General features: G+C 45.7%; 1 protein-coding gene and 1 pseudogene across 1 annotated transcript in view; both read left to right on the top strand.

The window, feature by feature from the left end:
* Window positions 1–24,008, top strand: part of WIPF3 (WAS/WASL interacting protein family member 3) — a 227,157-nt gene that overhangs the window by 135,141 nt on the left and 68,008 nt on the right. The gene's annotated exons all lie outside the window — the stretch shown is intronic.
* Window positions 10,875–10,993, top strand: LOC134930267 (5S ribosomal RNA; annotated as a pseudogene).

Below are 24,008 nucleotides of genomic sequence, written 5' to 3'. Positions count from 1 at the left end.
CTGACCTCACCGCACGTCACTGCTCTCCACGGCCTTGAGAATATTCACCAAGGTAAAGGCGGAAATGATGGTGCTCCTGCGGAAGCAAGGTGTCACTATTATCACGTACTTGGACGATCTCCTCATAAAAGCGAGATCAAGAGAGCAGTTGCTGAACAGCGTATCACTTTCTCTGGAAGTGTAACGGCAACACGGCTGGATTCTATATATTCCAAAGTCGCAGTTGGTTCCTACAGCTCATCTGCCTCTCCTAGGCATGATCCTAGACACAGACCAGAAAAGGGTTTATTTCCCGATAGAGAGAGCTCAGGAGCTCGTGACACTGGTCAGGAATCTATTAAAACCAAAACAGGTGTCAGTGCATCACTGCACTCGAGTCCTGGGAAGGAGGGTGGCATCATACGAGGCCATTCCCTTCGGCAGGTTCCATGCGAGGACCTTCCAATGGGACTTACTGGACAAGTGGTCCGGATCACATCTTCAGATTAATCACCCTATCCCCCAGGGCCAGGTTGTCTCTCCTGTGGTGGCTGCAGAGTGCTCACCTTCTCGAAGGTCGCAGATTCGGCATTCAGGACTGGGTCCTGGTGACCACGGGGTGTGGTTCATCAAATCGACAGTATCTAGGTCGACAATGTTTAGGTCGACCACTATAGGTCGACAGTCACTAGGTCGACATGGATGGAAGGTCGACAGGGTTTCTAGGTCATGTATGGGGGGTATACCGCACAGGGGAATAATAAAGTATAAAGCGGATAATGTAATTACCAAAATAAAACGATATGCAAAGAAAACCACTGTTTTCTAGTTGGTCTTAGATTTGGTGGTGCACCCTGAGTCAGTAATGAAACATGCAAAGGGGAAGGAGAAAAGAAGACTCTTTTGTGGGCGCACTCTTATTATTCTTGAAATCTCAAATGAAGCAATGAGTATTATAAAAATATAATTTTATTAACAATAACAGTAAAATAATTAATTAGTAGTTGGATATACAAATAAAGAAAAAAAGGAAAGAAAGAAAACAAAAAGAAACTGGAACGAATGATATAGGCGTAAATGCTTGATGAACGTTCCAGTGCTGTCCGGGTTTCAGACACAGATTTGCCACCGCTAACTGCCTGATAATATAATCCTGAACTGAAACAAGTCGATAGGCAGCTCCTCAATGATGATAATGGTTATATTACTAGTCACTTGTATTAAAGAAAGAGAATAGAAAAGATTGAATAGATGAGATGAATCTGCTGTCAGTGTTAGACGCTGAGCATGGTCGTCCCAATCTTCTACTGAACTGAGTATTCCTCAATAGTCTGCCACTTGAGTACTAACTCAGCCCAACACTGCTTAGCTTTCAAGATCGGAAGGATTCGGGCGTTGCCAGTGTGGTATGAAAGTAGAAAGTATATCCAATGTTGGTGGGCTCTGGAATCACTGATGAGAGTTCACGAAAATTGTAGTAAGAATAGGATAGTTGATAGATGGGAGAAGAAAATAGGGGATCTGCTACCAATGTTAGACAGGGACGGATGCCCCTGAATCAATGGTGAGTCCTGAAAATAGGTAAATATTGGAAAGAAATAGTGGAGATATGAGGAAAGCAAATTGAAACTAAATTGCTCTAATTAGCAACCTGTAGTGGGTTAAGGCTGAAACACTTAGGGGCCCTACTCACTGGCCGACCCGCCGCCGAGCTGCCCGACGGCGTATACGGCCGATGAGCGACCCGGCGGCGGGGGGGCAGTGACGGGGGGAGTGAAGTTTCTTCACTCCCCCCGTCACGCGGCTGCATTGAAGTGCAGGCAAATATGGACGAGATCATCCATATTGGCCTGCATGCACAGCCGACGGGAGACCAGCGATGAACGAGCGCGGGGCCGCGCATCGTTCATCGCTGGAGTCTCCACACTGAAAGATATGAACGAGTTCTCGTTCATTTATGAACGAGATCGTTCATATCTTTCAAAAAATCGGCCTGTGTGTAGGGCCTATATGACATTAGTGAGATGAGTGAGAGATTTCTTGGTAATTACACCTGAAAAGTTCGTCAAAATAAATACTTCATTTTTGAACGAATATAGTAAAGATATGAAGGGAATAAATTTGAGCTAAATTGCTCTGTATAGCAACCTGTAATGAGTTAAGGCTGAACACTAAAACATTGGTAAAGTAAGTGAAAAATTTCTAGGTAATTGCACCTGAAAAGGTTGTCAAAATGTATACCTCAAAAATGAAAACAAGCAGATGTCCTTTGTTTTCCAAAAAAATTGGAGAAGATGGTTAGAAAGTGGCTAATTTATAATCTAGTACTATAAACAATAATGAAATGTAACTGATGAAAAAACCAATAGTAGCTTAGTACATTCTCTGTAATAATTGTAACAAGAGAAAAGTCTCTGAATAGCTGATAATTCAAATTAAATGAACAAGCTGTCAAAAAAAGCATCAATTAACGGGATAAGGGAGCTTTGGTTATAATTAACCTTGGTTATAATTAACCCGTGCCATATAATGTTTGACAGAACAATGAATATAAAGAGATCATTTGGAAAAAGAAGCTAATGGTCGCAATGGACCCGATATGGAGTATTATGCAGCAATATTGGTTTTGGTGTGTAGTTCAGGTAATACATAAAGATATTACCCGAGTCCAAGGTGAATGGGTCCTGCGCCGTGCTTCTGGAGCGAAGACAGGGATTAGGTGCAGACAGGAGACGTCCGTGAAGCGGGTCCGTCGCTGGGAGACGCTGGATCAAGGTGGGACGCTGATAAGATGAAAAACGTCCGTGGAGAGGTCCGATGTTGTAATGCCGCGTGGCCGCTGTGCTGAATGATGCACGGTTAGTCCAAGTCTGTACGGGATGCCTTTAGGATGCGTTATCAGATGTCCCGTAGTGAGAGCGCATGGCGGACAGGAAGAGTCGGGTAAACGCTGGTACTGGATAAGACGTGGCTGAACGGAGCTGAGGCAGGCTGAGGACGGCTGTGTCCCCGGACAGGGGTGTATGGAAGACTCGTTTCGCCCGTTCACCGGGCTTGGTCACTTCCTGACCAAGCCCGGTGAACGGGCGAAACGCGTCTTCCATACACCCCTGTCCGGGGACACAGCCGTCCTCAGCCTGCCTCAGCTCCGTTCAGCCACGTCTTATCCAGTACCAGCGTTTACCCGACTCTTCCTGTCCGCCATGCGCTCTCACTACGGGACATCTGATAACGCATCCTAAAGGCATCCCGTACAGACTTGGACTAACCGTGCATCATTCAGCACAGCGGCCACACGGCATTACAACGTCGGACCTCTCCACGGACGTTTTTCATCTGCTCAGCGTCCCACCTTGATCCAGCGTCTCCCAGCGACGGACTCGCTTCATGGACGTCTCCTGTCTGCACCTAATCCCTGTCTTCGCTCCAGAAGCACGGCGCAGGACCAATTCACCTTGGACTCGGGTAATATCTTTATATATTACCCGAACTACACACCAAAACCAATATTGCTGCATAATACTCCATATCGGGTCCATTGCGACCATTAGCTTCTTTTTCCAAATGATCTCTTTATATTCATTGTTCTGTCAAACATTATATGGCACGGGTTAATTATAACCAAGGTTAATTATAACCAAAGCTCCCTTATCCCGTTAATTGATGCTTTTTTTGACAGCTTGTTCATTTAATTTGAATTATCAGCTATTCAGAGACTTTTCTCTTGTTACAATTATTACAGAGAATGTACTAAGCTACTATTGGTTTTTTCATCAGTTACATTTCATTATTGTTTATAGTACTAGATTATAAATTAGCCACTTTCTAACCATCTTCTCCAATTTTTTTGGAAAACAAAGGACATCTGCTTGTTTTCATTTTTGAGGTATACATTTTGACAACCTTTTCAGGTGCAATTACCTAGAAATTTTTCACTTACTTTACCAATGTTTTAGTGTTCAGCCTTAACTCATTACAGGTTGCTATACAGAGCAATTTAGCTCAAATTTATTCCCTTTATATCTTTACTATATTCGTTCAAAAATGAAGTATTTATTTTGACGAACTTTTCAGGTGTAATTACTAGAGATGAGCGGGTTCGGTTCCTCGGAAACCGAACCCGCCCGAACTTCAGGTTTTTTTACATGGGTCCGAGCGACTCGGATCTTCCCGCCTTGCTCGGTTAACCCGAGCGCGCCCGAACGTCATCATCCCGCTGTCGGATTCTCGCGAGGCTCAGATTCTATCGCGAGACTCGGATTCTATATAAGGAGCCGCGCGTCGCCGCCATTTTCACACGTGCATTGAGATTGATAGGGAGAGGACGTGGCTGGCGTCCTCTCCGTTTATAGAGAGTGAGACTAGAGTAGAGAGAGACACAGTATTATTTACTTTAGTAATTTTGGGGAGCATTAGGAGGAGTACTACTACTTGCTGAAGTGATAGATAGTGTGACTGTAAATCTGACTTGTGGGGGAGACACTGACAGTGGGGAGCAGTTAGAGTCTGAGAGCAGGAGTACATATTTTAACGTACAGTGCACACTTTTGCTGGCACTCTGCTGCCAGAGTGCCACACTGCCATTGTGACCACACTGACCACCAGTATATATTGTGATTGTCTGCTTAGGAGTACTACTTGCAAGTTGCTGATAGTGTGACCAGTGACCTGACCACCAGTTTAATTAATCACCACCAGTTTAATATATACATATATATATATATATATATATATATATTTGTATATAATATATATATAATTGTATATGTATACCGCACCTACCCGTGTTTTTTTTTTTTTCTTTCTTCTTGATACATACTACTATAGTAGCTTACTGTAGCAGTCTGCGGTGCTGCTGAGCTGACAGTGTCCAGCAGGTCCGTCATCAGTCATTACATAATAAATATATATACCTGTCCGGCTGCAGTACTAGTGATATTATATATATATATATATATATATATATATATATTGATTTCATCTCATTATCATCCAGTCTATATTAGCAGCAGACACAGTACGGTAGTCCACGGCTGTAGCTACCTCTGTGTCGGCAGTCGCTGGTCCATCCATAATTGTATACCACCTACCCGTGGTTTTTTTTTTTCTCTTTCTTCTTGATACATACTACTATAGTAGCTTACTGTAGCAGTCTGCGGTGCTGCTGAGCTGACAGTGTCCAGCAGGTCCGTCATCAGTCATTACATAATAAATATATATACCTGTCCGGCTGCAGTACTAGTGATATTATATATATATATATATATATATATATATATATATTGATTTCATCTCATCATCCAGTCTATAATAGCAGCAGACACAGTACGGTAGTCCACGGCTGTAGCTACCTCTGTGTCGGCAGTCGCTGGTCCATCCATAAGTATACTAGTATCCATCCATCTCCATTGTTTACCTGAGGTGCCTTTTTAGTTGTGCCTATTAAAATATGGAGAACAAAAATGTTGAGGTTCCAAAATTAGGGAAAGATCAAGATCCACTTCCACCTCGTGCTGAAGCTGCTGCCACTAGTCATGGCCGAGACGATGAAATGCCAGCAACGTCGTCTGCCAAGGCCGATGCCCAATGTCATAGTACAGAGCATGTAAAATCCAAAACACCAAATATCAGTAAAAAAAGGACTCCAAAATCTAAAATAAAATTGTCGGAGGAGAAGCGTAAACTTGCCAATATGCCATTTACCACACGGAGTGGCAAGGAACGGCTGAGGCCCTGGCCTATGTTCATGGCTAGTGGTTCAGCTTCACATGAGGATGGAAGCACTCAGCCTCTCGCTAGAAAAATGAAAAGACTCAAGCTGGCAAAAGCACCGCAAAGAACTGTGCGTTCTTCAAAATCCCAAATCCACAAGGAGAGTCCAATTGTGTCGGTTGCGATGCCTGACCTTCCCAACACTGGACGTGAAGAGCATGCGCCTTCCACCATTTGCACGCCCCCTGCAAGTGCTGGAAGGAGCACCCGCAGTCCAGTTCCTGATAGTCAGATTGAAGATGTCAGTGTTGAAGTACACCAGGATGAGGAGGATATGGGTGTTGCTGGCGCTGGGGAGGAAATTGACAAGGAGGATTCTGATGGTGAGGTGGTTTGTTTAAGTCAGGCACCCGGGGAGACACCTGTTGTCCGTGGGAGGAATAGGGCCGTTGACATGCCTGGTGAAAATACCAAAAAAATCAGCTCTTCGGTGTGGAAGTATTTCACCAGAAATGCGGACAACATTTGTCAAGCCGTGTGTTGCCTTTGTCAAGCTGTAATAAGTAGGGGTAAGGACGTTAACCACCTCGGAACATCCTCCCTTATACGTCACCTGCAGCGCATTCATAATAAGTCAGTGACAAGTTCAAAAACTTTGGGCGACAGCGGAAGCAGTCCACTGACCAGTAAATCCCTTCCTCTTGTAACCAAGCTCACGCAAACCACCCCTCCAACTCCCTCAGTGTCAATTTCCTCCTTCCCCAGGAATGCCAATAGTCCTGCAGGCCATGTCACTGGCAATTCTGACGAGTCCTCTCCTGCCTGGGATTCCTCCGATGCATCCTTGCGTGTAACGCCTACTGCTGCTGGCGCTGCTGTTGTTGCTGCTGGGAGTCGATGGTCATCCCAGAGGGGAAGTCGTAAGCCCACTTTTACTACTTCCACCAAGCAATTGACTGTCCAACAGTCCTTTGCGAGGAAGATGAAATATCACAGCAGTCATCCTGTTGCAAAGCGGATAACTGAGGCCTTGACAACTATGTTGGTGTTAGACGTGCGTCCGGTATCCGCCGTTAGTTCACAGGGAACTAGACAATTTCTTGAGGTAGTGTGCCCCCGTTACCAAATACCATCTAGGTTCCACTTCTCTAGGCAGGCGATACCGAGAATGTACACGGACGTCAGAAAAAGACTCACCAGTGTCCTAAAAAATGCAGTTGTACCCAATGTCCACTTAACCACGGACATGTGGACAAGTGGAGCAGGGCAGGGTCAGGACTATATGACTGTGACAGCCCACTGGGTAGATGTATGGACTCCCGCCGCAAGAACAGCAGCGGCGGCACCAGTAGCAGCATCTCGCAAACGCCAACTCTTTCCTAGGCAGGCTACGCTTTGTATCACCGGTTTCCAGAATACGCACACAGCTGAAAACCTCTTACGGCAACTGAGGAAGATCATCGCGGAATGGCTTACCCCAATTGGACTCTCCTGTGGATTTGTGGCATCGGACAACGCCAGCAATATTGTGTGTGCATTAAATCTGGGCAAATTCCAGCACGTCCCATGTTTTGCACATACCTTGAATTTGGTGGTGCAGAATTTTTTAAAAAACGACAGGGGCGTGCAAGAGATGCTGTCGGTGGCCAGAAGAATTGCGGGACACTTTCGGCGTACAGGCACCACGTACAGAAGACTGGAGCACCACCAAAAACGCCTGAACCTGCCCTGCCATCATCTGAAGCAAGAAGTGGTAACGAGGTGGAATTCAACCCTCTATATGCTTCAGAGGTTGGAGGAGCAGCAAAAGGCAATTCAAGCCTATACAATTGAGCACGATATAGGAGGTGGAATGTACCTGTCTCAAGCGCAGTGGAGAATGATTTCAACGTTGTGCAAGGTTCTGCAACCTTTTGAACTTGCCACATGTGAAGTCAGTTCAGACACTGCCAGCCTGAGTCAGGTCATTCCCCTCATCAGGCTTTTGCAGAAGAAGCTGGAGGCATTGAAGGAGGAGCTAAAAGGGAGCGATTCCGCTAGGCATGTGGGACTTGTGGATGGAGCCCTTAATTCGCTTAACAAGGATTCACGGGTGGTCAATCTGTTGAAATCAGAGCACTACATTTTGGCCACCGTGCTCGATCCTAGATTTAAAACCTACCTTGGATCTCTCTTTCCGGCAGACACAAGTCTGCTGGGGTTCAAAGACCTGCTGGTGACAAAATTGTCAAGTCAAGCGGAACGCGACCTGTCAACATCTCCTCCTTCACATTCTCCCGCAACTGGGGGTGCGAGGAAAAGGCTCAGAATTCCGAGCCCACCCGCTGGCGGTGATGCAGGGCAGTCTGGAGCGACTGCTGATGCTGACATCTGGTCTGGACTGAAGGACCTGACAACGATTACGGACATGTCGTCTACTGTCACTGCATATGATTCTCTCCCCATTGAAAGAATGGTGGAGGATTATATGAGTGACCGCATCCAAGTAGGCACGTCAGACAGTCCGTACTTATACTGGCAGGAAAAAGAGGCAATTTGGAGGCCCTTGCACAAACTGGCTTTATTCTACCTAAGTTGCCCTCCCACAAGTGTGTACTCCGAAAGAGTGTTTAGTGCCGCCGCTCACCTTGTCAGCAATCTGCGTACGAGGTTACTTCCAGAAAATGTGGAGAAGATGATGTTCATTAAAATGAATTATAATCAATTCCTCCGTGGAGACATTGACCAGCAGCAATTGCCTCCACAAAGTACACAGGGAGCTGAGATGGTGGATTCCAGTGGGGACGAATTGATAATCTGTGAGGAGCGGGATGTACACGGTGATATATCGGAGGATGATGATGAGGTGGACATCTTGCCTCTGTAGAGCCAGTTTGTGCAAGGAGAGATTAATTGCTTCTTTTTCGGTGGGGGTCCAAACCAACCCGTCATTTCAGTCACAGTCGTGTGGCAGACCCTGTCACTGAAATGATGGGTTGGTTAAAGTGTGCATGTCCTGTTTATACAACATAAGGGTGGGTGGGAGGGCCCAAGGACAATTCCATCTTGCACCTCTTTTTTCTTTCATTTTTCTTTGCGTCATGTGCTGTTTGGGGAGTGTTTTTTGGAAGGGCCATCCTGCGTGACACTGCAGTGCCACTCCTAGATGGGCCAGGTGTTTGTGTCGGCCACTAGGGTCGCTTATCTTACTCACACAGCTACCTCATTGCGCCTCTTTTTTTCTTCTTTGCGTCATGTGCTGTTTGGGGAGTGTTTTTTGGAAGGGCCATCCTGCGTGACACTGCAGTGCCACTCCTAGATGGGCCAGGTGTTTGTGTCGGCCACTAGGGTCGCTTAGCTTACTCACACAGCTACCTCATTGCGCCTCTTTTTTTCTTCTTTGCGTCATGTGCTGTTTGGGGAGTGTTTTTTGGAAGGGCCATCCTGCGTGACACTGCAGTGCCACTCCTAGATGGGCCAGGTGTTTGTGTCGGCCACTAGGGTCGCTTAGCTTACTCACACAGCTACCTCATTGCGCCTCTTTTTTTCTTCTTTGCGTCATGTGCTGTTTGGGGAGTGTTTTTTGGAAGGGCCATCCTGCGTGACACTGCAGTGCCACTCCTAGATGGGCCAGGTGTTTGTGTCGGCCACTAGGGTCGCTTAGCTTACTCACACAGCTACCTCATTGCGCCTCTTTTTTTCTTCTTTGCGTCATGTGCTGTTTGGGGAGTGTTTTTTGGAAGGGCCATCCTGCGTGACACTGCAGTGCCACTCCTAGATGGGCCAGGTGTTTGTGTCGGCCACTAGGGTCGCTTATCTTACTCACACAGCTACCTCATTGCACCTCTTTTTTTCTTCTTTGCGTCATGTGCTGTTTGGGGAGTGTTTTTTGGAAGGGCCATCCTGCGTGACACTGCAGTGCCACTCCTAGATGGGCCAGGTGTTTGTGTCGGCCACTAGGGTCGCTTATCTTACTCACACAGCTACCTCATTGCGCCTCTTTTTTTCTTCTTTGCGTCATGTGCTGTTTGGGGAGTGTTTTTTGGAAGGGCCATCCTGCGTGACACTGCAGTGCCACTCCTAGATGGGCCAGGTGTTTGTGTCGGCCACTAGGGTCGCTTATCTTACTCACACAGCTACCTCATTGCGCCTCTTTTTTTCTTCTTTGCGTCATGTGCTGTTTGGGGAGTGTTTTTTGGAAGGGCCATCCTGCGTGACACTGCAGTGCCACTCCTAGATGGGCCAGGTGTTTGTGTCGGCCACTAGGGTCGCTTAGCTTACTCACACAGCTACCTCATTGCGCCTCTTTTTTCTTCTTTGCGTCATGTGCTGTTTGGGGAGTGTTTTTTGGAAGGGCCATCCTGCGTGACACTGCAGTGCCACTCCTAGATGGGCCAGGTGTTTGTGTCGGCCACTAGGGTCGCTTATCTTACTCACACAGCTACCTCATTGCGCCTCTTTTTTTCTTCTTTGCGTCATGTGCTGTTTGGGGAGTGTTTTTTGGAAGGGCCATCCTGCGTGACACTGCAGTGCCACTCCTAGATGGGCCAGGTGTTTGTGTCGGCCACTAGGGTCGCTTAGCTTAGTCATCCAGCGACCTCGGTGCAAATTTTAGGACTAAAAATAATATTGTGAGGTGTTCAGAATAGACTGAAAATGAGTGGAAATTATGGTTTTTGAGGTTAATAATACTTTGGGATCAAAATGACCCCCAAATTCTATGATTTAAGCTGTTTTTTAGTATTTTTTGAAAAAAACACCCGAATCCAAAACACACCTGAATCCGACAAAAAAAATTCGGTGAGGTTTTGCCAAAACGCGGTCGAACCCAAAACACGGCCGCGGAACCAACCGAACCCAAGACCAAAACACAAAACCCGAAAAATTTCAAGTGCACATCTCTAGTAATTACCAAGAAATCTCTCACTCATCTAACTAATGTCATAGTGTTTCAGCCTTAACCCACTACAGGTTGCTAATTAGAGCAATTTAGTTTCAATTTGCTTTCCTCATATCTCCACTATTTCTTTCCAATATTTACCTATTTTCAGGACTCTCACCATTGATTCAGGGGCATCCGTCCCTGTCTAACATTGGCAGCAGATCCCCTATTTTCTTCTCCCATCTATCAACTATCCTATTCTTACTACAATTTTCGTGAACTCTCATCAGTGATTCCAGAGCCCACCAACATTGGATATACTTTCTACTTTCATACCACACTGGCAACGCCCGAATCCTTCCGATCTTGGAAGCTAAGCAGTGTTGGGCTGAGTTAGTACTCAAGTGGGAGACTATTGAGGAATACTCAGTTCAGTAGAAGATTGGGACGACCATGCTCAGCGTCTAACACTGACAGCAGATTTATCTCATCTATTCAATCTTTTCTATTCTCTTTCTTTAATACAAGTGGCTAGTAATATAACCATTATCATTGAGGAGCTGCTTATCGACTTGTTTCAGTTCAGGATTATATTATCAGGCAGTTAGCGGTGGCAAATCTGTGTCTGAAACCCGGACAGCACTGGAACGTTCATCAAGCATTTACGCCTATATCATTCGTTCCAGTTTCTTTTTGTTTTCTTTCTTTCCTTTTTTTCTTTATTTGTATATCCAACTACTAATTAATTATTTTATTGATATTGTTAATAAAATTATATTTTTATAATACTCATTGCTTCATTTGAGATTTCAAGAATAATAAGAGTGCGCCCACAAAAGAGTCTTCTTTTCTCCTTCCCCTTTGCAGGGTTTCTAGGTCGACATGTGCTAAGTCGACAGGTCTAAAGGTCGACATGAGGATTTTTATTTTTTTTGTGTCATTTTCTTCGTAGAGTGACCGGGATCCCAAATTAGTGCACCGCGTCCCCTCGCATGGCTCGCTTCGCTCGCCATGCTTCGGGCATGGTGCCTTCGCTCAGCTACCGCTTCGCTCGGCACAGATTACCGTTCCAATCGTAGTCCACGTGGATCGTTAAGTATGAAAAAATTTAAAAAAAGAAAAAAAAATGTGAAAAACTCATGTCGACCTTTAGACCTGTCGACCTAGCACATGTCGACCTAGAAACCCTGTCGACCTTCCATCCATGTCGACCTAGTGACTGTCAACCTATAGTGGTCGACCTAAACATTGTCGACCTAGATACTGTCGATCTTCAGACCGGATCCCGTGACCACGGATGCAAGCCTCCGAGGGTGGGGGGCAGTCACACAGGGAAGAAATTTCCAAGGGCTGTGGTCAAGGCAGGAGACTTGCCTTCACATCAATATCCTCGAACTAAGGGCCATATACAACGCCCTAGGTCAAGCGGAGACCCTGCTTCGCGACCAACTGGTTCTGATTCAGTCAGACAATATCACCGCAGTGGCTCATGTAAACCGCCAAGGCGGCACAAGGAGCAGGGTGGCGATAGTAGAAGCCACCAGAATTCTTTGCTGGGCGGAGAATCACGTAAGCGCACTGTCAGCAGTGTTCATTCCGGGAGTGGACAACTGGGAAGCAGACTTCCTCAGCAGGCACGACCTCCACCCGGGAGAGTGGGGACTTCATCAAGAAGTCTTCATGCAGATTGCAAGTCGGTGGGAACTGCCACAGGGGGACATGATGGCATCCCGCCTCAACAAAAAGCTGCAGAAATATTGCGCCAGGTCAAGAGACCCTCAGGCGATAGCTGTGGACGCACTGGTGACACCGTGGGTGTTCCCGTCGGTCTATGTATTTCCTCCTCTTCCTCTCATACCCAAGGTGCTGAGAATCATAAGGAAAAGAGGAGTGAGAACAATACTCATTGTTCTGGATTTGCCAAGAAGGACTTGGTATCCAGATCTGCAAGAAATGCTCACAGAGGACCCGTGGCCTCTGCCTCTAAGACAGGACTTGTTGCAACAGGGGCCCTGTCTGTTCCTAGACTTACCGCGGCTGCGTTTGACGGCATGGCGGTTGAACGCCGGATCCTAGCAGAAAAAGGCATTCAGGATAAGGTCATTCCTACGCTGATAAAGGCTAGGAAGGATGTGACGGCTCAACATTATCACCGTATATGGCGAAAATATGTTGCTTGGTGTGAGGCCAGGAATGCCCCTACGGAGGAATTCCAGCTGGGCCGTTTTTTTTCACTTCCTACAGTCGGGAGTGACTTTGGGACTGAAATTGGGTTCCATTAAGGTCCAGATTTCGGTCCTATCCATTTTCTTTCAAAAAGAACTGGCTTCTCTTCCTGAAGTTCAGACGTTGTAAAGGGAGTGCTGCATATTCAGCCCCTTTTGTGCCTCCAGTGGCACCTTGGGATCTTAACGTGGTGTTGAGTTTCCTGAAGTCACACTGGTTTGAGCCACTCAAAACCGTGGAGTTAAAATTTCTCACGTGGAAGGTGGTCATGCTATTAGCCTTGGCTTCAGCTAGGCGTGTGTCAGAATTAGCGGCTTTGTCACATAAAAGCCCCTATCTGGTTTTCCATATGGACAGGGCAGAATTGCGGACCTGTCCACAATTTCTGCCAAAAGTGGTGTCATCTTTTCATATGAACCAACCTATTGTGGTGCCTGTGGCTACTCGTGACTTGGAGGATTCCGAGTTGCTGGATGTGGTCAGGGCTTTGAAGGTTTATGTAGCCAGAATGGCTAGAGTCTGAAAAACTGAGTCGCTGTTTATCCTGTATGCATCCAACAAGCTGGGTGCTCCTGCTTCAAAGCAAACTATTGCTCGCTGGATCTGTAACACGATTCAGCAGGCTCATTCCGCTTCCAAAATCCGTAAAAGCCCACTCCACAAGGAAGGTGGGCTCTTCTTGGGCGGCTGCCCGAGGGGTCTCGGCGTTACAGCTTTGCCGAGCAGCTACTTGGTCAGGTTCAAACACACTTGCAAAGTTTTACAAGTTTGATACCCTGGCTGAGGAGGACCTTGTGTTTGCTCATTCGGTGCTGCAGAGTCATCCGCACTCTCCCGCCCGTTTGGGAGCTTTGGTATAATCCCCATGGTCCTTACTGAGTCCCCAGCATCCACTAGGACGTTAGAGAAAATAAGATTTTACTTACCGGTAAATCTATTTCTCGTAGTCCGTAGTTGATGCTGGGCGCCCGTCCCAAGTGCGGACTTCTTCTGCAATACTTGTATATAGTTATTGCTTAAATAAGGGTTATGTTGTGGTTGCATCAGGGTTGATCTGATGCTCCGTTGTTGTTCATACTGTTAACTGGGTAAGTTTATCACAAGTTACACGGTGTGATTGGTGTGACTGGTATGAGTCTTGCCCTGGATTCCAAAATCCTTTCCTTGTACTGTCAGCTCTTCTGGGCACAGTTTCTCTAACTGAGGTCTGGAGCAGGGACATAGAGGGGAGGAGCCAGAGCACACCAGTATCCAAATTCTTTCTTAAAGTGCCCTGTCTCCTGCGGAGCCCGTCTATTCCCATGGTCCTTACGGAGTCCCCAGCATCCACTACGGACTACGAGAAATAGATTTACCGGTAAGTAAAATCTTATTTTATATATATATATGTATATTTCTGCAGCGGGGTACACTATGTTCCACAGGGAATACATCGGGGTGTAGAGATGGATCTTGATCCAGAGGCACCAACAGGTTATAGCTTTAGACTGTCCCAGAATGCATTGCGGGCCACCTCTATAATCCGCCTCCAGGCACTGTGAGCTCAGTTTTAGAGTTGGTGCCTGCATGAAGCAGGTCACTTAACAGGGGGGGCTGCGCTAGGCAGCCCTGAAAAAGCTTTTTAGAAGACTTCAAGGGCTGCAGCACTTCATATGTCAGTGTGACATACTGTACTGCGGCTCCATCACCTCCCCAACGGCGTCGCATACTCCAGCTGGCTCTGTTCCCGGGTACTTGCGGCGGAGACCCTCCGGATCCAAAGCACACCACTGCAGACGCTCTCCTGGATCGCGTGGCTGCTACTGAGGCGGGACCCGGTATTAAAATCGCGTTCCGCTCGTGGTTTAAGGAGCCGAACCGTGACACTGGCGTGACACTGTGTCAGAGCAGGGACCCCACTATATCCACCAGGGCATGGGAGCACAGGTCAGATAGTAAAATATCCACTTTAATAGGCTCCATAGTACCCATTGGTGAGGACGAGCATAGGGGAAAAGGCGCTTGACCTGTAGCCCTTCCCCAAGCTCCGGGCACCATCTACTGCTGGTGTTCCCGCCCTGGAGCTGCCTCACACTCTCCCTCACTCCCTGACTGAGACAGTGGACGCCATCTTCTATGATTAGCTGCGAGTGGTCTCCGGGACTGCATGGCAAGGTCTCCTCTGTAAATCCACCTGATTCATCAGCGCTGTGATTTTACAGATACTTAAATATTCTACATGTCATTTTAAGACAGTGTTAGTCAAAAACAAGTGTACCTCTACCAGAATATATTGTACGAGTATTCTGATATATACATCCGGTCTCAGACCGTGCATTGTTTTTATATAAATAAATATATATATATATATATATATATATATATATACATATATACTAGTCCAGTGCAGTTTTATTGTCTCACTAAAATAATTATCTGCATTGTCACTGTGACTGTGTGTGCCTGTATCCGCTGTGTGGATTTAACTTTCAGTGTATCCCAGCTATAGCTATCACTGTATTCTGTACCCTAAAGGACTAGGTGCGTCAGGGTCTCATATATAGTGCTGCACAGTATTTACCGTTAAGTGTATTCTACTGTGTACTCGGTCACATCATACCGGATTTATTCACTGGTGTTGTGTACTGTGTACGCAGTCACATAGTACCGGGTTTAGACGCTGCTGTCGTGTCCTGTGTACGCTGTCACATACTAGGGGATTTATTTGCAGGTATTGTACTCTGTCTGGCTATATCATACTCATACGCTCTGCGGTTACAATCACAAATGTCTAACACAGAGGGCGGGAAATTCATGGACGCTCCTGTATCATGCAGCGCATGCGCCAGGGATTTGGCTGAGGGGGGAGCTTTAATTGATGATCTGTGTAATATGTGTCATACATCTCCTAGTCAGTCCGCAGCTTGTAACCAATCAGGAGCCACCTTGGGTGGCATTCTCAACTATTCTCAATATGCTTGTGACATGCCTTGCAGCCCCTATGGGACCTCCTGTGCCATTGCAGCCACATATTGTCCCTTTGGTGAATCCGCATTGAGTGGATAATTTGTCTACCCAGTTGCAGCAATTGAATCAATCTTTGGTTAGACAAAAACCTACCCCACGTCCCTCTGGGGTCAAGTGGTCATCTAAGCAGGCCGCTTCCTCCTCACAATCCACTAATATATCAGATGATACTTCTGATGAGGATGAGGATGGGGAGTATACTGATCCGCCAGACACTGGTTCAGTTGCTTCTGACAAGGAACCTACAACTCAGGTTGATGTCTCTGACCTAGTAGGGAGGATATTAAGCTGATTCAACATATCGATGATGATGTAGATGCCACTACTGATAAGTTTAAACGTCAGAAGGTAGCTAAAGTAGTCTTACCACATTCTGACCACTTAGTAGACATACAGTACATCAGGAACCCTGGTCTTCTCCAGGAAAGAAATTCTCCCTATCTAAAAAGATGCTAGCTCCCTATCCTCTCCCTGCTGAGTTGTGCAACAAGTGGGAAAATTCACAGCTGGTGGATTCCCATGTCACCCGTCTTGTGGTGTCATCTACTCTGCCTGTCACCACTGTCACCTCACTGAAGGAACCGACAGATAAGCGTGTGGAGGGATGCCTGAAATCTATTTACTCCCTTACAGGTGCTGTACATAGACCACTATAGTGGCCTCCTGGGCCGCAAAAGAAATTGAAGCATGGGTTCAGGCAATAGAGGTTGAGCTGCCTCAGGATATATCTGACACTGCCAGACAATATCTGTCTCATATTACCACTGCCACCCAATATATTCAGGAGGCGTCCTCTGAGGCAGGTGTAATGGCGGCCAAGGCATCAACTATGTTCATCCTGGCTCGCCGAATTCTGTGGTTGAGGTCATGGAAGGTGGACTTGGACTCCAAAAAGACCTTGTAGGTACTTCCTTTTAAGGGAGACATCCTATTTGGGGAGAGATTGTGACTGACTTAGCGGCTGCTAAGACTGCATTTCTCCCGAATACTAATCTTTCTGCACAGAAGGCAAAGAGTACCACTTTTCGTTCCTTTCGACCTCAGGGGAAAGCGAAGGGTCAGACATACCCGAGACAAGCTCATGCTCCCAAAACCACTATGCCGAAAACAAAACAATCATGGGCTGCTCGTCAGCCTGCTTCCAAACAAGACAAGAAATACAAAAGGGATTTTTCCCACGCACTCTGCTGGCTGTTAGTAAGAAGAACTGTATACACTATGTAATAATAGAAAATTTAGAGCTCTTCGTTACATATGTTTTGCAAAAGATATGATAAGCCTCCAGGCCACTTCACGGCTGCTCTATTGCTGGAGGTCCCTAACTAAGCATAAGTCCAGGGCTTGGACCCCACAAAGTCGGCTCAGGCCCGACCACCCTAGGGCAGCACACCATTGAAATACTAAAGTGTTAACATGTGTTAAGAAAGAAGCAGAAGCTATGGGTTAGAAAGTGCTACAAAAATAAGGGTGTTAATAAAATACTCAAAAGAGTAATATTAGTGAAAAAATAAGAGTGTTACATAAGTGCTAAATAAATAATATGGCGTGCTACCCCAAGGTGGCCCAGCCCCACCAGACCTGGGGGGTACCACTCCCCAAACCCATGCACAGCATAATAATAATAATAATAATAATAATAATAATAACATCCACTATGGGTCATACAATTGCTTAATGTATGGCCACATGATAATGGCACATACTAAACATATCCAGATTGAGAGCTAGTTTACCTGGAGGCACCCCTGTATCCTCCAAATGGCACCACAGGACCCAGCGTGCCCTCCTAATGCTGGCTCCATCTATGCCTCACTGAACTGCAATAAATAGTGGAAAACTGCTCTAATCAAGCTGGTAACAATCCCCAGGTGCTGCGGGAGGGGGTTACTCTAGACAAGAAATACAAAAGGGATTTTTCCCACGCACTCTGCTGGCTGTTAGTAAGAAGAACTGTATACACTATGTAATAATAGAAAATTTAGAGCTCTTCGTTACATATGTTTTGCAAAAGATATGATAAGCCTCCAGGCCACTTCACGGCTGCTCTATTGCTGGAGGTCCCTAACTAAGCATAAGTCCAGGGCTTGGACCCCACAAAGTCGGCTCAGGCCCGACCACCCTAGGGCAGCACACCATTGAAATACTAAAGTGTTAATATGTGTTAAGAAAGAAGCAGAAGCTATGGGTTAGAAAGTGCTACAAAAATAAGGGTGTTAATAAAATACTCAAAAGAGTAATATTAGTGAAAAAATAAGAGTGTTACATAAGTGCTAAATAAATAATATGGCGTGCTACCCCAAGGTGGCCCAGCCCCACCAGACCTGGGGGGTACCACTCCCCAAACCCATGCACAGCATAATAATAATAATAATAATAATAACATCCACTATGGGTCATACAATTGCTTAATGTATGGCCACATGATAATGGCACATACTAAACATATCCAGATTGAGAGCTAGTTTACCTGGAGGCACCCCTGTATCCTCCAAATGGCACCACAGGACCCAGCGTGCCCTCCTAATGCTGGCTCCATCTATGCCTCACTGAACTGCAATAAATAGTGGAAAACTGCTCTAATCAAGCTGGTAACAATCCCCAGGTGCTGCGGGAGGGGGTTACTCTAGACAAGAAATACAAAAGGGATTTTTCCCACGCACTCTGCTGGCTGTTAGTAAGAAGAACTGTATACACTATGTAATAATAGAAAATTTAGAGCTCTTCGTTACATATGTTTTGCAAAAGATATGATAAGCCTCCAGGCCACTTCACGGCTGCTCTATTGCTGGAGGTCCCTAACTAAGCATAAGTCCAGGGCTTGGACCCCACAAAGTCGGCTCAGGCCCGACCACCCTAGGGCAGCACACCATTGAAATACTAAAGTGTTAATATGTGTTAAGAAAGAAGCAGAAGCTATGGGTTAGAAAGTGCTACAAAAATAAGGGTGTTAATAAAATACTCAAAAGAGTAATATTAGTGAAAAAATAAGAGTGTTACATAAGTGCTAAATAAATAATATGGCGTGCTACCCCAAGGTGGCCCAGCCCCACCAGACCTGGGGGGTACCACTCCCCAAACCCATGCACAGCATAATAATAATAATAATAATAATAATAATAATAATAATAATAATAATAACATCCACTATGGGTCATACAATTGCTTAATGTATGGCCACATGATAATGGCACATACTAAACATATCCAGATTGAGAGCTAGTTTACCTGGAGGCACCCCTGTATCCTCCAAATGGCACCACAGGACCCAGCGTGCCCTCCTAATGCTGGCTCCATCTATGCCTCACTGAACTGCAATAAATAGTGGAAAACTGCTCTAATCAAGCTGGTAACAATCCCCAGGTGCTGCGGGAGGGGGTTACTCTAGACAAGAAATACAAAAGGGATTTTTCCCACGCACTCTGCTGGCTGTTAGTAAGAAGAACTGTATACACTATGTAATAATAGAAAATTTAGAGCTCTTCGTTACATATGTTTTGCAAAAGATATGATAAGCCTCCAGGCCACTTCACGGCTGCTCTATTGCTGGAGGTCCCTAACTAAGCATAAGTCCAGGGCTTGGACCCCACAAAGTCGGCTCAGGCCCGACCACCCTAGGGCAGCACACCATTGAAATACTAAAGTGTTAATATGTGTTAAGAAAGAAGCAGAAGCTATGGGTTAGAAAGTGCTACAAAAATAAGGGTGTTAATAAAATACTCAAAAGAGTAATATTAGTGAAAAAATAAGAGTGTTACATAAGTGCTAAATAAATAATATGGCGTGCTACCCCAAGGTGGCCCAGCCCCACCAGACCTGGGGGGTACCACTCCCCAAACCCATGCACAGCATAATAATAATAATAATAATAATAATAATAACATCCACTATGGGTCATACAATTGCTTAATGTATGGCCACATGATAATGGCACATACTAAACATATCCAGATTGAGAGCTAGTTTACCTGGAGGCACCCCTGTATCCTCCAAATGGCACCACAGGACCCAGCGTGCCCTCCTAATGCTGGCTCCATCTATGCCTCACTGAACTGCAATAAATAGTGGAAAACTGCTCTAATCAAGCTGGTAACAATCCCCAGGTGCTGCGGGAGGGGGTTACTCTAGACAAGAAATACAAAAGGGATTTTTCCCACGCACTCTGCTGGCTGTTAGTAAGAAGAACTGTATACACTATGTAATAATAGAAAATTTAGAGCTCTTCGTTACATATGTTTTGCAAAAGATATGATAAGCCTCCAGGCCACTTCACGGCTGCTCTATTGCTGGAGGTCCCTAACTAAGCATAAGTCCAGGGCTTGGACCCCACAAAGTCGGCTCAGGCCCGACCACCCTAGGGCAGCACACCATTGAAATACTAAAGTGTTAATATGTGTTAAGAATGAAGCAGAAGCTATGGGTTAGAAAGTGCTACAAAAATAAGGGTGTTAATAAAATACTCAAAAGAGTAATATTAGTGAAAAAATAAGAGTGTTACATAAGTGCTAAATAAATAATATGGCGTGCTACCCCAAGGTGGCCCAGCCCCACCAGACCTGGGGGGTACCACTCCCCAAACCCATGCACAGCATAATAATAATAATAATAATAACATCCACTATGGGTCATACAATTGCTTAATGTATGGCCACATGATAATGGCACATACTAAACATATCCAGATTGAGAGCTAGTTTACCTGGAGGCACACCTGTATCCTCCAAATGGCACCACAGGACCCAGCGTGCCCTCCTAATGCTGGCTCCATCTATGCCTCACTGAACTGCAATAAATAGTGGAAAACTGCTCTAATCAGTCCCTAACTAAGCATAGCTTCTGCTTCTTTCTTAACACATATTAACACTTTAGTATTTCAATGGTGTGCTGCCCTAGGGTGGTCGGGCCTGAGCCGACTTTGTGGGGTCCAAGCCCTGGACTTATGCTTAGTTAGGGACCTCCAGCAATAGAGCAGCCGTGAAGTGGCCTGGAGGCTTATCATATCTTTTGCAAAACATATGTAACGAAGAGCTCTAAATTTTCTATTATTACATAGTGTATACAGTTCTTCTTACTAACAGCCAGCAGAGTGCGTGGGAAAAATCCCTTTTGTATTTCTTGTCTAGAGTAACCCCCTCCCGCAGCACCTGGGGATTGTTACCAGCTTGATTAGAGCAGTTTTCCACTATTTATTGCAGTTCAGTGAGGCATAGATGGAGCCAGCATTAGGAGGGCACGCTGGGTCCTGTGGTGCCATTTGGAGGATACAGGGGTGCCTCCAGGTAAACTAGCTCTCAATCTGGATATGTTTAGTATGTGCCATTATCATGTGGCCATACATTAAGCAATTGTATGACCCATAGTGGATGTTATTATTATTATTATTATTATGCTGTGCATGGGTTTGGGGAGTGGTACCCCCCAGGTCTGGTGGGGCTGGGCCACCTTGGGGTAGCACGCCATATTATTTATTTAGCACTTATGTAACACTCTTATTTTTTCACTAATATTACTCTTTTGAGTATTTTATTAACACCCTTATTTTTGTAGCACTTTCTAACCCATAGCTTCTGCTTCTTTCTTAACACATATTAACACTTTAGTATTTCAATGGTGTGCTGCCCTAGGGTGGTCGGGCCTGAGCCGACTTTGTGGGGTCCAAGCCCTGGACTTATGCTTAGTTAGGGACCTCCAGCAATAGAGCAGCCGTGAAGTGGCCTGGAGGCTTATCATATCTTTTGCAAAACATATGTAACGAAGAGCTCTAAATTTTCTATTATTACATAGTGTATACAGTTCTTCTTACTAACAGCCAGCAGAGTGCGTGGGAAAAATCCCTTTTGTATTTCTTGTCTAGAGTAACCCCCTCCCGCAGCACCTGGGGATTGTTACCAGCTTGATTAGAGCAGTTTTCCACTATTTATTGCAGTTCAGTGAGGCATAGATGGAGCCAGCATTAGGAGGGCACGCTGGGTCCTGTGGTGCCATTTGGAGGATACAGGGGTGCCTCCAGGTAAACTAGCTCTCAATCTGGATATGTTTAGTATGTGCCATTATCATGTGGCCATACATTAAGCAATTGTATGACCCATAGTGGATGTTATTATTATTATTATTATTATTATTATTATTATGCTGTGCATGGGTTTGGGGAGTGGTACCCCCCAGGTCTGGTGGGGCTGGGCCACCTTGGGGTAGCACGCCATATTATTTATTTAGCACTTATGTAACACTCTTATTTTTTCACTAATATTACTCTTTTGAGTATTTTATTAACACCCTTATTTTTGTAGCACTTTCTAACCCATAGCTTCTGCTTCTTTCTTAACACATATTAACACTTTAGTATTTCAATGGTGTGCTGCCCTAGGGTGGTCGGGCCTGAGCCGACTTTGTGGGGTCCAAGCCCTGGACTTATGCTTAGTTAGGGACCTCCAGCAATAGAGCAGCCGTGAAGTGGCCTGGAGGCTTATCATATCTTTTGCAAAACATATGTAACGAAGAGCTCTAAATTTTCTATTATTACATAGTGTATACAGTTCTTCTTACTAACAGCCAGCAGAGTGCGTGGGAAAAATCCCTTTTGTATTTCTTGTCTAGAGTAACCCCCTCCCGCAGCACCTGGGGATTGTTACCAGCTTGATTAGAGCAGTTTTCCACTATTTATTGCAGTTCAGTGAGGCATAGATGGAGCCAGCATTAGGAGGGCACGCTGGGTCCTGTGGTGCCATTTGGAGGATACAGGGGTGCCTCCAGGTAAACTAGCTCTCAATCTGGATATGTTTAGTATGTGCCATTATCATGTGGCCATACATTAAGCAATTGTATGACCCATAGTGGATGTTATTATTATTATTATTATTATTATTATTATTATTATGCTGTGCATGGGTTTGGGGAGTGGTACCCCCCAGGTCTGGTGGGGCTGGGCCACCTTGGGGTAGCACGCCATATTATTTATTTAGCACTTATGTAACACTCTTATTTTTTCACTAATATTACTCTTTTGAGTATTTTATTAACACCCTTATTTTTGTAGCACTTTCTAACCCATAGCTTCTGCTTCTTTCTTAACACATATTAACACTTTAGTATTTCAATGGTGTGCTGCCCTAGGGTGGTCGGGCCTGAGCCGACTTTGTGGGGTCCAAGCCCTGGACTTATGCTTAGTTAGGGACCTCCAGCAATAGAGCAGCCGTGAAGTGGCCTGGAGGCTTATCATATCTTTTGCAAAACATATGTAACGAAGAGCTCTAAATTTTCTATTATTACATAGTGTATACAGTTCTTCTTACTAACAGCCAGCAGAGTGCGTGGGAAAAATCCCTTTTGTATTTCTTGTCTAGAGTAACCCCCTCCCGCAGCACCTGGGGATTGTTACCAGCTTGATTAGAGCAGTTTTCCACTATTTATTGCTTCCAAACAAGACAAGCCTGCTGCATGACGGGGTGTAGCAGGTTTGGGAGGCCGACTTCTGCAGTTCACCCAGGTCTGGTTAAAGATCACTTCAGAAGCATGGGTGTGAGAAGTCAACTCTCACGGGTACGCAGTCTCTTTCAAGAAATGTCCACTTCGCCAATTCTGCACGACTGTTATTCCTTCGGATCCGTTGAAGGCGCAAGCTCTTCACCTGGTTGTGCGTTCCCTCCTGGATACAGGAGTGGTAGTGCCAGTACCCCTGTCCCAAAGAGGCGGAGGATACTACTCGACCCTGTTTCTAGTGCCGAAACCCAATGGGTCTTTCCGGCCTATACTCAACCTCAATTCACTGAAGAAATTTGTGAGAGTGTCCAAGTTCCGTATGGAAACGCTGCGCTCGATTGTACTGGCCATGGAACCCAGAGATTATATGATATCCATGGATATACAAGATGCTTATCTGCATATACCTAATGCCATATCGCATCAGCAATATCTGCGGTTTGCTATTGGCAACCTTCACTATCAGTTCCAGACTCTGCCGTTTGGACTGGCCAGAGCCCCTCGGATCTTCACCAAGGTTATGGCCATGATGTCGGCTCACCTGCATCATCAGGGAATCTGGATCCTGCCGTATCTGGACGACTTGCTGATCCTGGCGATCTCCCAAGATGTCGTCCTTAGTCATCTACAACTGATGGTACACTTCCTACAAGCCCACGGATGGCTCGTCAACTGGAAGAAGTCCTCGCTGGTCCCTGCTCGGAGCATGGTGCACTTGGGGGCACTGCTGGACACACACAGTCAAAGG

Source organism: Pseudophryne corroboree, chromosome 5 (assembly GCF_028390025.1).
Source record: "Pseudophryne corroboree isolate aPseCor3 chromosome 5, aPseCor3.hap2, whole genome shotgun sequence".
NCBI lineage: Eukaryota > Metazoa > Chordata > Amphibia > Anura > Myobatrachidae > Pseudophryne > Pseudophryne corroboree.
The sequence above is the reverse complement of the archived record's forward strand: the minus strand, read 5'-3'. Positions and strand labels throughout refer to the sequence as shown.